Source organism: Eleutherodactylus coqui, chromosome 5, assembly GCF_035609145.1.
Source record: "Eleutherodactylus coqui strain aEleCoq1 chromosome 5, aEleCoq1.hap1, whole genome shotgun sequence".
NCBI lineage: Eukaryota > Metazoa > Chordata > Amphibia > Anura > Eleutherodactylidae > Eleutherodactylus > Eleutherodactylus coqui.
The window spans coordinates 199643642-199660623 of record NC_089841.1 but is presented as its reverse complement, the minus strand read 5'-3'; positions in this window follow the sequence as shown (position 1 = coordinate 199660623).

The window sequence follows — 16982 nt, the reverse complement described above, 5'->3', positions numbered from 1 at the left end:
AATTTACTGCTGTCCCCCCCAAAAATAGATTTTCGGCGGATCTCATTAAAATCACCATGTAGAACTGGAGAGCATTTTACCATGTCCACAGATGTTAAGCAAATCTAATTTAAATCACGTCAATCTAGTGTGTATGAAAACTATGATACATACTAGAGATATAAAGCAGCCTAAGATCTGCATGTGAGCAAGTATAGCTAAACTTCCTTGCCACGCCTCCGTCAGATTGGTCATCACTAGATGAGCAATTGTGATTACGGTCTAACTTTCCTCTACATAAGGCCATTGTTACTCATGCAGTTCATTTAATTAGAATTAATTTAATAATTGCTTTTCTAAAAAATGTTATCACTGTGAATGATTTGTCCCTAAAGATAGATTCACGAAAACGAACTGCATACAAAGGAGCAGCTGAAAGTCCAGCGATCCCTGCTGCTGCGGGTGTTTGCTCAGGAGAGTGTCCACACTGATAATGCAAGTGAAATTAGGTGGAAATAAATGAAAAAAAAATAGAGTAGGGTGGAACCAATTGCAGGCAAACGTCATGAGGTTTCATCAATCAGCAGGCGTGTTGGAAAAGTTTGTAAAGTATACAGTATAAAATGTATATTTGGAGCAAATGTAAGATTAATTAACAGAAATCATCAAATGATAGATTGATGTTGCATTGACATTCTCCCGCAAGACACCCTTAATCGTAAAGTTTAAAAATCGTAGAACAGAAACATAGAAATCCTTCCTTTAAAGGGGTTGTTAGAAGATTATCCCCTTTCCACACGATCCCAAGAATGGGGGTCCGGTTTGTCCCCAAGTCATTGGAGCAGAGATTATGCAGCTGCACTGCTGTTCCAACCACTTCAATGACAGCATTGGAGGTTGCTGAACTGCTTGGTGGGATTTGCTAATCTCTGGTGCTGCATTTGGAGCGAAAGGAGCAGTGGCGTGCTTATGCAACCTCCGCTTCTTTTATTCAGGGACCAACCAGACCCCCGTTTTCTGGGGCTGTGGGGGACCCAACTGATCATAAAGTTTGGGGATAACTTTATAACTTGATACAACCCCTTTAACTCCTCTCTAAACCCAACAAATGATTCTATGGTTCTAAATGTATTTCATGAGATGTTAAAAACCATGAGTAAGAACATATACGTCTGATGGATGCCATCCAACAGCTCTCTGTCACCCATAATGCTGAAAAAAACATATACATTTACAAATACAAGTTTTACTGAAGTCTGTGATGGTTGCCTTCCATTGGACATCCGTCACCTATTGGCTCCTATGTAAAAAAAATAAAATGTGTACATCATGTTGTACTAGACTGCACATTGAATTGGCATCCTAGCAAATTGTATAGCTTAATGAATTTTTAAGTCAAGTTGAGGGTGAATTGTACATGCAATTCTGCTTCCTGCACTGGCTGCAGTAACAATGGCCCTGGGAATCAGCTGATCAGTGGGGATCCGACTGACTGGTTATCAATAGAATTTTTTTTAAAAAAGGCTCATAATACTCAATCACCTACACACTGGTTTCGGACCAACCTTATTCTGTTCTGTGCCCATTTCCGGACCTCTAGCTCTATGGCTGTGCCCACCTTTTATTCTTATTATTCTTAACCCATTTTCCATGTATTCACTGCCATGTTTTCACTGTGGCTCCATAGCCTTCATGTTTCTATGCTTTTTCTGTGGCTTTTTATTAAAATGTTTCACTAACCTAGTGGTGGTCGGCCCTTAAAACCTTTTACACGACCCGATAATCGGGCAAGAATATTAGTTTGTATATGAATCTGCCCGATCATAGGGGCCTGCAAAAGAACAAGCACTTTGCCACCTAACGAGCAAATGCTTTTTCATTGACTAATTGTATCTTTTAAGTGATCATGTAAATGCTCGCTGGTCAGATGTGCATCTCCCCGTGTAACAATCATGGTAATGATCATTTGTCTCCATACGGCGGAGCATCTGCCCCGGGTGAACAAAATGAATGAGTACTGACCGACCTGCTCATTGCCGGTGAGCGTTTGTATGGGCAGATGATCTTCATGTGACCCTTACTCCCAGGAGGCTAGGATTATACCTACAATTCTCCTCATCCCCACCTGTGCAATAAAAGACATCTATTCACAATACCCAGCACCAAAAGCTGCCTAGAATAAAATGCACTTAAAAATGAAGAGAGACAATATCAAAGACATAAAAAGATGAAAAATATTTAAAAACTGCTTTGCGATGCACACTAGTGCTCAAATATATAAATATATATCATTGTATATACTCAGCAGACAGATAATCCATGATTATCCAATGAAGTGACCTTTTAGCTCCCAATCAATATATAGAGGGATGACCTCCGAAGAATGTGAGGGATGGCGCTTTTAACCTTTCTGCACTCTTCTGTGATGTTCCAAGGTTTGTCTTTACAGCTGAATTTCATAGACGAGCTAGAACTCTAGTGGATGTTCATCCTCTAGCACTGACTGAGAATGGCAAAGACTGTTCAATTAATAGCATTTAGTTCCAGACTCGCATTGATCAAACAGATAGAGCTCTATTATACATTAACAATGCTGGTGCCACCATGACTATAAAACCCCTCGAAGCCAATGCTGTTAGATTAGATGCTTTATCTATCAATATTTACTATATATTCACACGAGCGCATATACACCGCGTTTTCACGCCCTGGCGTATATACATTATCCATTGGAAACATTGGTTCACAATGCATTTGTTCACATGGGCGATGATACAATGTGTAAATACGTCAGCAAGGTGAAAGATGGGACATAAGCGGCTGAAATACGTCCGGTGGATATACGGTGGCCAAAAAGATAGTCCTGGAACTATCTTTTGGCCAATTTATGCCGGCAGGTCCTATAGACTCCTATGGGAGCAGGGAAAGAGAAGGGAGGGGGAGGCATTTTTGCAGCGTCGAACGCTGCAGAAAGCTCACAGCCTCTATATAGGTATTGGAAGGCATCCTAAGGATTTTGGCAGAGCGAGGGTTTTCTGGGGTGCGGCGTACTTTTTCTGCTAAAAACGACGCTCGCGGTCATGTGAATGGTTGAGAAAACGCTGGCCATGATCACGGAAAAACGGCCATTCAGGCACTTATACGGAGCAGGCGGGAAAACGTAAAAACGCCATCGCCGTATACCTGCTTGTGGGAAAGAGCCCTTAGGCTAACAATCTAATTAGCATTTCTAATGCTCTCACACACGCACACGTCAAATTAATAGAAACATCATTAAAGTTGACTTCAAACGGCATTATAGCGGCCGGCTATGTCATGCTATGAAGCCGCAGGGGCCCTGGATGCTGTTGTTTTATCCTGCTGGGTGCTATTTGTCAAGATTTTCCTAGAACCAATTCTTCTAGAGAAGAGAACCTCCGTGATGGGCCATGTGAGGGAGCGGGCCGCTGCTTGTTTTTCAGGTGAAAAACTGAATATAGTATAGTAAAGCCCCATTCACTCTATGGCAGCCTTATTACTGTTCCATATAACATGGAGCTGCAGTCCAGCCATGTGCATGGATTCCTAGGTACATTTTAGGGAGTGAAAGGCAAAGGGAACCTTATATGAACATAGGGAGATAATCCTAACTACAGGTGATGACCATGATGACATAATTGCACATATGGCCCAAGTCAGCAGGGCTGGTTGTTGAGCCACCGTGCTTTTCCAGAATTTAAAACACTATAGGGCATTAACGTAATCATGGAGCTCCGGACCGGATTTACTTACAGGAACGGTTGACCTGTGCTTGTAGCTAGTCTTGGGCACTGCCGTAACTATAGGGGATGCAGGGGATGCAGTTGCACCCGGGTCCAGGAGCCTTAGGGGGCACATAAGGCCTCTCTTCTCCATATAGGGAGCCTAGTACTAGGCATAAAGCATTATAGTTAGGGCCCCCGCTGCAGGTTTTGCACTGGGGCCCAGAAGCTTGAAGTTACGCCCCTGGTCCTGGGGTAAGGGCTTCAGATGAAGTGAAAGTTAATTATGCTTCCTTTACATGGAATGGAGTATTCCATAACAGTGTTGTAGAATATATTAGCCTGCAATTCCGTATCAAAATCCCCACGTTTTAGGCCAGATTCACACAAGTGTACGCATATTTGATTGCACATCTTTACCCTTTTTTTGCAGAATGGGTGTTGCGTATGCTATGATGTTTATTACTGTACTGTTTGTGCACACAAGTAGTGTGCAATTGCACATGCCACAAAATACGCACCGATGCTCCTAATGGCTAATTAGTCTAATGAGTTCAGGATGTGTTCTTTTCCTGCTCATTTGCACAGGAAAATAAAACATGATGCATTTTGTTTCACAACCAAAATGCGCAGGAATGTGAACGAACCCAATGACATCAAAAGGGTCTATTTGCTGCGCAATGCGCTCACAAAAGTTTTATGCTCATGTAAATACGGCCTAAATATGGATTTTGATGTGAAATTGCTGCCAGAATTCTGCCATTTTCGAGTCTGCATCAAAACCTGCACGTTAGCAGTACCGACCTTACTGCTGACTATTCTGCACGGCGGTTGTGAAATATTCCATCGTGTGTGAAAGCACCTTTACAATTGTGCTGAAGTCAGCATTTATATCAATTTTGTACTTTATCTACAAAATAGAAGTTAACTAGTTCTTTTTAACAATAGACTGCAAACTCCTACTAAGGGCAGCTTCACACGCTACTATGTGCACACGCAAAAATTGTGCGAGCAATATGCAGAGAATAGAACCTATTGATGTCAATGGGTTCTTTCACATTAAAGATTTGCATGTGCATTTCGGTCGTGTGTCAAAAAATAGGACCTACTCTATTTTTCTACATATTTGTGCACCAAGCATCACCATAGAAGTCTGTGGGAGATGTGCAAATGTACACACATTACGCATGGCGATGGGTGAAACCCCATGCAAAACCATGGGGAGAAGAACACTTTGGGACTTCAGTAGGCTAAATAGTTTTATGAAACAGGGCGGTGAGGTGGGGGGTGGGAGGGAGAGAAGTCCCGTGCATACGAACAGGTCTTGTGTGCGCAAATAATAGTAGAGGCATTTGTTGAAGCCGCTGAGCCTCGGTGCAAAGTAGCCTCGACGTTCCCATGGGCCATTTATAATACTGGCGCCTTCTTCTCTGGCAGAGCGGTCTTCGGCCCCCTTGGCACCTGGGGTAGAACTAATCATGGTTTAGTAGGTTGCTGGCTAATCAATCCCCAAATATTTTTAACCCCAAACCTCGGGGCAATAGAGGAGCTGTCGCCCCTTCATGAAAGGAAGCCGGTGGAACACAGTGAGCAGACAAGGGGAAATATCTCACAAAGATGGCTACTTCTTAATATGCCGGTACAGAGCTGCTCAATGATTCTACGATGTCTGCGTCTCCCAAGATATAAACAAGGATTGTTGTCCTGAGATAACCCAGTTACTAAGACATAAGCTGGGGTGTGTAGCATAAGCTCCGTTCCTTCTCCACTCTTCTACATATACTACAATGTACTCTACCGGTATTAATTACAAGTACTTACGTAGATTTTGCAAACAAAACCTTTTTTTCGTCTACTTGTCAAACAACATACTCAGAAGACTTGCATCATGGAAAAAGTTCAACGTCTCTTAGCTAAAATCAGGGCAGGCTTAATATGTCCTGCATACATGCCAAGGCAATCATGTATGCTTTGTGTAGATTGTAAGTAACCTTTTATTGTTTCTGATTTCCCACTTACACTTTTCTTTCAATCTGCAGTATATGTAATGCGTCTTGTATGTCCAGGGCAGTAGGGATGAAAAAAATCAGAAAACCTCGGTGAAGTAGAGAGAAATGAAACTGATAACACTTCCTGGCAATTCAGTAAGAGCAAAATGAAAGTGACCTGACCTTTAATGTGACAGAAATGCTGTGACCGAAAGAAAAAAAGAGAACTAACCGAAGTGATGCTCTTACTAACCTTCTCATGGTATCACACCCTCGCCCCCACATGGGATTCCCCCTCAACCTATATGAATACCCCTGTATTATGACATTTTTTATGAGAACTTTCAGGAAATTAATCAAGCATTTACTATATATTTCTTAGAACATTGAGAATTGGGAATGTCCATAGAAAGGCTGGGGGGATTCATTTTATTGAGCTACTCCTACTTTTACAGTGGTGAGCACTGAGGGGGTGTTGGGGTTTCTGGCTTACTACAAATGACTAATTTTTCAATAATGAAAAATACAAAAACCCTTCTCATATTCAATTATATATATTTTTCAATTCGTATTAACCCCTTCATGACCAAAGGTCATTAATGCAACTGTGTGCAGTTCATGTATCCCTACTTTCAAAAAAATCACAACTTTTTTATTTGTCTGGTGACTTATTTACATGAGGTACCTGTACCCGTACCCATACCTAAACCCTAAACTGTGCTGCATACAGCTGTAAAACGTATTTATATACATGATTTAAGGTTGGTTTAGACACAACGATTATCACTCAAAATATCTTTTGAGCGATAATCCTTGTGTGTTTTTTGCAAGGTGATCACCTTGCGCTCTAAGCGGGGAATGCAGAAGACAAGCGAGGCCGCTTGTCTTCTGCATCCAGCTGTTCCCCGCTTAAAGCGTCCGGCTGTTATACCGCTGGATGCTCCGAGTGGAGAATGCAGAATACAAGCGGGGCGTCCCCGCTTGTCTTCTGCATCCACCTGTTCTCTGCTTGGAATGCCTGGCTGTTATACAGCCGAGCGCTCCGAGCGGGGTATGAACACAGCTGGACTGCTCTGTTCTTCATAACCCGCTTGTCTTCAGGGAGTGGGATACAGCTGAAACAATAGTATCAGCTGTATCCGCTGTGAATTCCTGATAACTGATCACTGAAAGATCAGCGACTGCTTAATGAAAACTGCACAATGTCAGCGCAGTTAGACACAATGATTATAACTCAAAAGATGGCTTTCAGCGATTTTTGAGCAAAAATCATTGTGTCTAAAAGGGCCTTTAGCTTCTTGGCGTAAGCTTTCCAAACATGACTAATTTCCTGGACTACGTGAAAATCTGTTTGTAAGCCGTTTTCGCACAACCGAAAAAATTGCACGAGATTTGTGAATTGCAAGACGCACAAAACTCGCACGAATATGAACCCCATTCTTTTTTGTTTCTGCATCGTGGGAAAATATTATGGTATGTCCTATTTTTGGACGTTCCCTTGGAACACCTCGCCATCGCCCAATGTTTTCAATGGGGCCAGCACAGCATTGCATGGCATACGCGGTGCATGCGAGTGTGATGCGATGCAAGGTGTACCCATTGAAAAAAATGGGGAAAAACTTTGCGATCCTTTGCTGCAGCTAAAAGCATCACAACTTACCTGATGTGATACAAGCTGGTTTTACCACAAAAACGCCTTGCATCCGCGGGGACATCGCTCACTGGTAATTGTGATATTGGGCTGAGTTTCATGGGCCGATATCAGACTCACCCATGCAAAATTAGCCTTAGGCTGTGTTCATGTTTTTTGTTGCATTTTTGAGCCATAATTAGAATCAAATCAAAAAACTGCATGCATTTGCAGCATCCGAGAAGTTGGCATCAGCCTAAGGAGACAGCGGGATAGAGTTGTCACGGTTGCTCTACCATCTCTGACCCGGAGAGTAACCAGAGACACGTCCAAGGGGCCGAGAGCAGGTTATTAAATAGGGCAACCTAACAGTGGTTTACCTTGAGTCCTTTTGCCACTTGTGACGCCACCGTTCCGTCCTCCGTGGTGAATTCTAGATGGTGTAATAAAGAGTCCACACACACAGAGTTGACTTTTTAAAGGCAGAAATGGGAACGGTCAGTAAAGCCATTTACTGTAGGATAACTTGCAAACTTGGAACAGTCCAAAAAAACTGTACATCCACTGGCAAAAGACACGGGTGCAGAAGAACACGTGGTGTGTCAGGGAGGAAACACGGGAGGCCAGAGGGATTCTCACAGGCCAAGTTATCTGTGGCTCTCTGTTCCCAGAAACACCTCTTCTTCCACTCACCAACTCTCTAACGGTGCACACTCACGGTTGACGATCCACACTATACTAGTGCTACACAGTGGGTTCACGCGGTCTTACGGTTCCTTTTGCGGTACTGCATAGGGACCTTATGAGATAGGCCCTGCACTCACACAGCATCCTCTCTACCTCTTCCAACTTCTGGGCCCACAGACTGAAGGTGTCTGTGTGCCCCCAGGCTCCTCTCAGGAACACTCTAAGTAGGAGACCCACAGAAGAAGATGATGACTACTACTATCATGCACCTTGCAACCACATATATAAGACAAGGTCACATGACATACAAAAGATACATTTCCAGACATAACCCAGACGGTAACCCATTCAGTGCTGCAGCTATGCAATACATGTCATATTCACTCACATGAAAGACACCGACAACACATAGGCACAAGACATACATAGACCATTAAGAAACATCTAGAGAACTTGGTACATTGACTTCTGTACTCTACATATTTTTAAGAACCTGCATGCACTATTAAAAACCGTATGTGGATTTAAAAAATACACGCATTTTTTTTCCAACTGCATGCAGGTTTTTGATGCATTTTTTAATTGTGTGTAAGGGCTCATTACATGGACGTATGAGTACAATGCTGCGAGTCTTGGAAAAGCCGGCAGAGATCACGTAGGGACTGCGATACGCACTGCACATGCCTAGGATTACGACATCACGGACATACGCAGTTTGACTTTTTCTGTGCAGAGCAGGGCTCTGTATTATACACTGTCGTTTCGCAGGCATTGCTAGGGGGCATCGTATCTATATGCAGCCATTCAAGAGCTCCATATAAAACGGGGAGAACTAGAGCGTGCTGTAATTTATTTCTCCTGTGTTTGATATGCAGTGTCCCCTTGCAGCTCCAACGCAGGTGTGAATCGAAGAATTGCCTCCGATCACCACGTGTTACGCACAGGAAATACGCGTGCGTAATACACGGTGACATGGGAATGGTGCCCGTGGGAATGAGCCCTAATGTGTATAATCATATATAGGAGATACCCAGGTTATACCAGCATGGTCAATATCACTATATACAGGAGATGTATCACTTATACCAGTTGTACATATATAATTATATACAGGAGATACCCATGTTGTACCAGCATGCTCCATATTATTATATATAAGGGAAAGTATATACATCTTCTATATGCAATGATATTGACCATGCTGGTGTAAGACCGGTTTTACATCTGGGTCAAAACCTCTAGCCAGACATTGCAGACAGATGTGGCTTGAAATACCGGAAGAAAAAGCACTGCATGCAGCGCTTTTTTATCCTTCCAAAAGCTGGGCAGCAGGGTGGAAAGAGGATGGACCCCAGGTTATACCAGCATGCTCCATATCACTATATAAAGTACATGTATAACCCCCTGTATTTTTGTATATAGTGATATGGAGCATGATTATGTAACCTGGAGATCTCCTGTAAATAATTATGTATGTATAGCTGGTATAAGTTATACTAGGTATACATATTTGACTACATACAGTACTTACCGTTCTGTAATTGGGATCAGCCCTATTCTCATTTGCACAAGGAAAGACTAGAAGCAATGGGGTGAAACTGAAAGGGAGGAGACACAGATTAGATATTAGAAAAAACTTTCTGACAGTGAGGGTGATCAATGAGTGGAACAGGTTGCCATGGGAGGTGATGAGTTCTCTGTCAATGGAAGTGTTCAAACAAAGGCTGGCCAGACATCTGTCTGGGATGATTTAGTGAATCCTGCACTGAGCAGGGGGTTGGACCAGATGACCCTGGAGGTCTCTTCCAAATCTACCATTCTATGATTCTACCCCCATATGTACTTCTGCTCGGCTCTCCTCCTCCGGTCTCTTGCTCTGCTCCCCAACATGTCCGTGCGTCGTCAGAAGGACCAATCACACGGACGAAAGTGCACTGATAGACTGCAGTTGTAACCAATCACAACTGCAGTCTCTCAGTAGGAGGAGCACGTGCCCAGGGAGTTTGCAGCCTGTAATTGGCTGCTTGCTCCCCTGGTAATGGCCCTCCCAACTTCAAATGCCGGCCTGCAGGCCATGGCAGTCAGAGTGTATCTGATAGGGGGCCCATGGGCCCTTGTTTGCTAAGGAGCCCGGTCGCCATTGCAACCTCTAGCGGTATGCCAGTGATGAACTCTTTTGTATTTAATAATGAAGTAGTTGCAAAATATATATCTATCTCTTGGAGTTTTTTCAATGGTAAGTTCCTGTAAATATACTCAAGGAGATACTATAAACTCTTGATGTTCCCAAGTAGCAGGGAATTATTGTAATTATGGAAAATTATGGTTTAATTCACTTGGTTATATTATAAAAAATAATTATGGTGCCGATTTAAAAGCTTGTTCAGTCATAGAAGCTAATAGAAATGTGCACATGGCCCTGAAAAGACTCAAGTGATGTGAAAATATACCATTTACTATAAGAAATATCTTAAAATAGATGTCTATAGAACAGAATAACTTGAGCGGATCGATTCTTGGTGCATGAGTCTTCAGGGTAATTTATCCTCTCATTGTTTGAAGGTACAAAAACATCAGCATTTGATTACTCCTATTAGGACAGATCAAGGGTATGGTATGATGGCATGGAGCAGTAGTTTGGGACCCTTCAAATAGCCCATATATGGATGTAGATTTCCAATGTAGGGCTTAACATACCAATGAAAAATTTTCATATTCGTATTTATCGGTATTCGTTGGTACATATCAGTAACCTGCAGTGTAGCAGTGGGTGCCAGTGCCAGTGTTGGCGTCTCTAATGGGTGGTAGGCCCTCATGGTGCACTACGCATACTATGTAGCCTGATGTCTTATGCTTTACCTATGTGCTAGTACTAAACAGCCGCCTGATCAATATAAGGAGGGTGTGTGATTGGCTGTTCACCTGTGCAATGGCTCCTCCATATAGCAGTTTGGCTGTCTGCATGTTGAGGGAGGTGCTGCATTTACTTGCCCCCTTGTATCAGCACATTGGTAAGCATATGGCCATTTTTGTGTTTAGTTTTTAATTTTGTCTGCTTATGTTCCCTTTTTTGTGTTTTTAAACTCCTATGATGTCATCACATGCACTACTGCCCTACAAGTAACCCACCGGCTTATGTCCTTATCAATCTACTCCAATGATGTTATCAGCAGTGACTTTTCCGAGGCAGTAAAATTTGGCCAACATCTTCAATAGCTATAAAAATCCAGTGGTGAAGCACCATAGAGATATTTCATCACTGCTTCCCGGTGTGGCTGTGGATCTTATTGCTCATTTTATAGGATAAACCACAAATGTGAAGTCACATTTACTACACCTCCACTTGTAAAATAATTTAAAATGTCACGTATCAGGCAGTCTCTCTAACATTGCTCATTATGGTATCCACTAGCACCCTAAAGGGAACCCATCAACCCAGTCTTTTATCACATGCATTGATGCCCTACAAAGAACTCACCAGCCCATGCCAACCTCCTGTTGATGTCTTTCCTTCTGGTTTACTGAGTAGTTAATTGATATTGACCAGTTTGAATGTTTGAATCTGGTAGAACCACACTACCTGCCAGCCACAGCCTGAAAAGCCCCATAAGGGACAGTATTTTTTTGCATTATGGGTATATCTCATTGAAACTTACTCCAGATATGCATTTTCAGACCCAGTAATACACAGTGTACAATCTACTCCTAGTTTCAGACTTTTCTCTAGGTGAGATGTAGGCTGTCCATCTCAGTAATAGATCTTGGGTGTGAGGTCAACTTGTCCAGGATGCTGCTGTCTTCACTTGCTCTCATGTATCAGCACAGCTTTGACTGAGTTCTCCTTCTAGAACTCACAAGGGACCTCTTCTCTCTTGTGCTGACAGACACTGATGCTTTGGAGTGTGCAATTCTCCCTCCCTGCAGTTTTCCATGAGTTCTTCTCTCTGTACATAGCCCACCTTTGTGCTTTCCTTCATATCTGAAGCCTGAGAACCAGAAGCAGTGTGCTGTCAGATCTATGTCAGCTTCAGCACAGTCAGCTAGGTGAAGGAGTTACATCAACTCTACAGCAGTACATTTTTAATGACTATTTAGAAAGTCACTTGATTTTGCATTTGGGAAGCAAATGAATAAATTAAAACTTCAATGCAAAGGTGTTCATAGTCTTTAATATACATGTTTATTCAATTGGAATTTCCAGTGCGTACAGTAATGTTTCCATTAGCCACTAGGAAAGAGATTATTTTGGATTCATGTTCCATTCTCTGGTTGAGTGTATAAATATTATATATCACAGAAAGTTTACTATGAATTTCCTGTTGGGTCTTGCATCAAAGGCAGTAACAAGGCTGGCTGTAGACGCACAGTCTTACACAGGAAGCTGTAAGAGGAAGCATTCTGAACCACTGATCTCCGTAGGATTGTGCAGTACAGGCAGCTTGTTATCGCTAATAATGGAATGTTCCAACAATCTGTTTTCTTTTTTAGAACATACTTTTATCTATGAATGATATTTTTTCCCTTGCTAGGTATTTTCTGTTTACGAGAAACTGTGGTGGACTTTACATCAATTCTGGTTGATGTAGAATGTGCTGCAGAGATTTCTCCACTACATGTAAAACCAAGATTTCTTTTTCTACATTAGGTGCTATCTATGGCTTAGAGGAAATGAATGGTCTTTTACCAAAGAGAAATTGTTTGTATAGTACGTAGGAAAATTATGGTTTAGCTTCAGCTCTTCAAGGCTGCACTCCGGCCAATCTCTTGAGAGTAGTGAAGAATTAAGCCCCATTACAGAACTGACAGTTCTGAGTGATCATTTTGCATTAGGGATAAATGGTTAATCAGTCCATTAGTAGCTAACTAGCTTCATTTACATGTATTTAGAGAACAGCGGGTGGCCTCTTCTCTAAATACATTGCTTTTGTTCTCCTGTGGGCTGCCAGCTGCATACAATGTTATCAGTGCTGCCCGTGGAGAACACAGCATGCCGTCCCTCCAATCAGGGACGAAGGATTTTAGGCTGAGCTGAATTCAGTGATGAACGAAGAGTGCACGGTAAGTGCACGATGGGCACACATTTACATGCAACAGCTATTGCTCAAAAGCCGTCATTTGGACGAACTTTGAGCGATAATCATTGCATGTAAATCAGCCTTTACTGTGAAAAGAAGTTTCTGCAGATGGAAAAAGTACAGTATAGCCATATATATATATAGTCGAAAAGTAGCATTTTATAGGGACATTTTCAAAATTGGAAATAGGAGCTTGCATAGTAACACAAAATAGCTCTTTGCCTGCCAAGCAATAATTCTTTAAATGGTCAGTGTCGTCTCAGCAAGCTTATGTTAATATGATAGCCAATGTGATGACTAGGAGAATTCCAATTTACCTATTTACTTTCCTATTCTTCTAATATGCTGTCCACTGCCAGTTGTCAAGCGATGCCTATCTCTAGTAAAAGATGGATTACAGGAAGTGGGGGCGGGCACTAGCTAGCATAAGGGAGCTCAGGGTAATATATAAAGCTCATACAACTTGTTCATTCTGCCTTCCTCAGCTGCTACACTCTGTGTACTTAGTGTACCACCAATCCATCCTCTTGTTGCAGCTCTGTGCAGTAAGTAGTCATCAGTCCTGATAATACCCTGTCCTTCTATAAGCCTTCTATGAGTGGTAGCACTTATAGTACTGGCAGAACTCCCAGGCAGGGCTGCCACCCACTGAAATGAGTGGATGGATTATAGTAGTGCAGAAGCTCTTTGGAATTTTTTTTTAGGAGAATAAGCATAATTAAAGGGCCACTTCAGTGATTGTTTGTCATTTATTCATTATACAGGCATTCTTGTCACAGTGACTGATGATAATCACACAGCTCCTGTCACACAGTTATAATAGAGGAGATCACAGCTCATCCTCCTGACTTTATACTTATGGTCCGTAGCTTATTTAGGTGAATATAGAAAGTAATGCTAATTGAACTATTTCCCCTACAGACAAAAAAGGTACAGCCTTAACTAATGTTAGGTTGATGCATCATAGGACTTAGTCAAAGTAAAAGTAAAAAATCGTACCATCAAGATGGTGCATGACAGGGAGCTGCAGTGCAATGAAGTGACTGGAATACATAGAGGAGACCTCCAGAGTGTGACAGGCAATCAGGTGAGGGGGCAAGCATGGAAAAATGTTTTTTTCGCTGGAGTGGATCTTTAAGCTGATCTAAAAAGCAAGCACTGTGGGGAAAAATAGCAAATAATCATAGATATCACTGACATGTGATTACAGAACTCAGCATTTGCTTTAAAGAGTACCTAATATTTCAGACAACATATATTCCTCTAATAGCCTGTGTGTTTCATCAGTCTTTTAATAAGACTTTAATTACAATCCACTGCTTCTTGTTAGGCACACAGATTCTCTAGCAACTATGATGCTAGGACGTCGTCTTAGGGCTCATTCACACTAGCGTTTTCCCTCCATACAAGCTTTCCACTTCTATGTTCCAATTTTGGAGTAGAGAAACTGAATTGAAATGGAATTAAACAGTTGAGTTTTTCCCTAATTGATTTCAACGGGGCTTTAAAAATGTAAAGCAAATGGAAAACTTTCTGTTTGCTACCGTTCCGTTTGGTTTCCGTTAGAGATGAGCGAGCGTACTCGGATAAGCACTACTCGCTCGAGTAATTGGCTTTATCCGAGTACCGGGGCTAAAGATTCGGGTGCCGGCACGGAGCTGGGAGCTGCAGGGGAGAGCGGGGAGGAACGGAGGTAAGATCTTTCTCTCCTTCTCTCCCGCCCGCTCTCCCCTGCTCCCCGCTGCGACTCGCCTGTCAGCCGCAGCGGCACCCGAATCTTCAGGGACGAGCACAGCGATACTCGGATAAAGCCAATTACTCGAGCGAGTAGTGCTTATCCGAGTACGCTCGCTCATCTCTAGTTTCCGTTTTTTTAAACGGAACAATATGCGAAAGTATATTACAGGAATGATAAGACACACACATTAGATGGGCATAGGTTGTCTGAAAAGATAAGTAAGCTTTAAGGACTTTATTTATAGCAGCTTTTTTTTTAAATTACCCCAAATCCTGTATTTATGTAATGAGGTATTCCTGTATACATTTGTTTACTATGGAAATTTTTCTTAATGTTCACCTGCTTATTCTTACATTGAACATTTTCATCTGTATAAAACAGCCATGTGACTAAAGATTTGCCAACTTCCGTCAGTGATCATCATCCCCTTCCTGAATGCACGTTCTTTGGCCAACTTGGTCTATACACAGAAGATGTAGAACCTAGCAAAAAGGAAACAAAATATCCAGTCTGAAAGAAAGTATCTAAAAGTTATATGTCGCAGCTCCCCACAACTTATTGACAAGTAATGCAAACAAGAAAGAGACAACTGTGTGTTCTTGCCATGGACTCTATACATTTAAATTCCCATTTAAACCCTTGAGTGCACTCAAGTTATTCACCACAATCCACGTGACTGGTCTTGTCAAGGGGACTTTGTTGACCTTGTCTGTTGACTTGATCAATGCTTTTTGTTGTGAGGCTTACAGCTTAATTTATTAGTGATTACAATGCTTATGTTTAGATATGCATGTATGTATATATGTATCTATAGGAGTACAGCAGATGCAAAAACATACACTAATAAGGGCCTGTTCACATCAGCATTGAAGACTCCATTCGGAAACTTCCATTGCTGAATATCATTTTAAAAAATTGGATTAAATAGCATAGCATGCTGCTCCATTTCTACCTGTAAAATGCTGGAACCCAAGCCAGAAAGCGAGTGGACCCCATTATATAGTCAATGGAGTCCGTTCGACATCTTTTGGTTCCATCATATGACTGTTCAGTTCAGCTTCAGGGTTCCGTTTTTCTGCTTCCATAACAGGGCAGAAAAATGGAATCCATAGCGCTACTGTGAACTAACTCTAGCCTGCCCATTGTCCATCAGCAGAGGAGCTCCGTTATCAAATGAAAGGTATCGTGAAGTCTCAGTAGTGTTAGACATATATAGCCTTCATTTGGTCACAACAGACTGTTATACAGTATTTTATTACTTTTGGATTAGTGTTCTTTTCTTACATCTACCCTTTGAAGTTTTGAGAAATATGACTTTTGCTTTTCTTATATCAAGGGCTTCACATTTGGTTTTCAGAATTTCACTATCTAACTTTTAAGAAGTGCACATTTGAAAGCTTTATCCCTCATATAGATTAAGGCATAATGGTTGCATCAACATAGTCACCACCTGCAGTTTTTGAACTTGGCCAGTTTTTGAACTTTTGGGCTAGGTAAACTCAAGCATTGCTTATAATGACATCTGAGCACTGGAAAAGATATTTTTTTTTACACGAGGCAATTATCACCCAAATAATTACTTGGAAAACAGTGAATTTGAGCAATAGTCTTCCTTTGTACATGTGGCTGCCGACAGGGCACTGAGCAAGAAATCGCTCACTTCTTGGAGTCGCTTTGTTTGTAGCAGAAGTGAAAATCAAGTGACTATCGACCCATGTAACAGGCAGGCATTTATACATGAATGACTTCCTGTTTGCAATGACTGGATACGGGCAGCCAGTAGAGATCTTTGGCGCGCTATGCCTCCATTGACAGAACAACAATCGCTCCTGTGTAAAAGCACAGGAGTTATAGTCGGTGGGATGGCTGTTGGGCTCATATGTGCTCAACAGTTACCCCATGTAAAGCTTCTTTCAAGCACTGATACTTAATACAACTCTAAGTAATTAACGAGAATATCAAGAAAGGTAAAAAAACAAACAAACTTGACAATTCCTAGACTCTAACCATTACCAGCCGATATAATCTCCCTAAATAGTTGCCTAATCATATGTTATAATGTTTGATTTATTGATGATAAACATTTGTTGCAATTACTATGATTGTATAAGATCAGTCATAAAAGTGAAATTCAGAAGTCCTAAC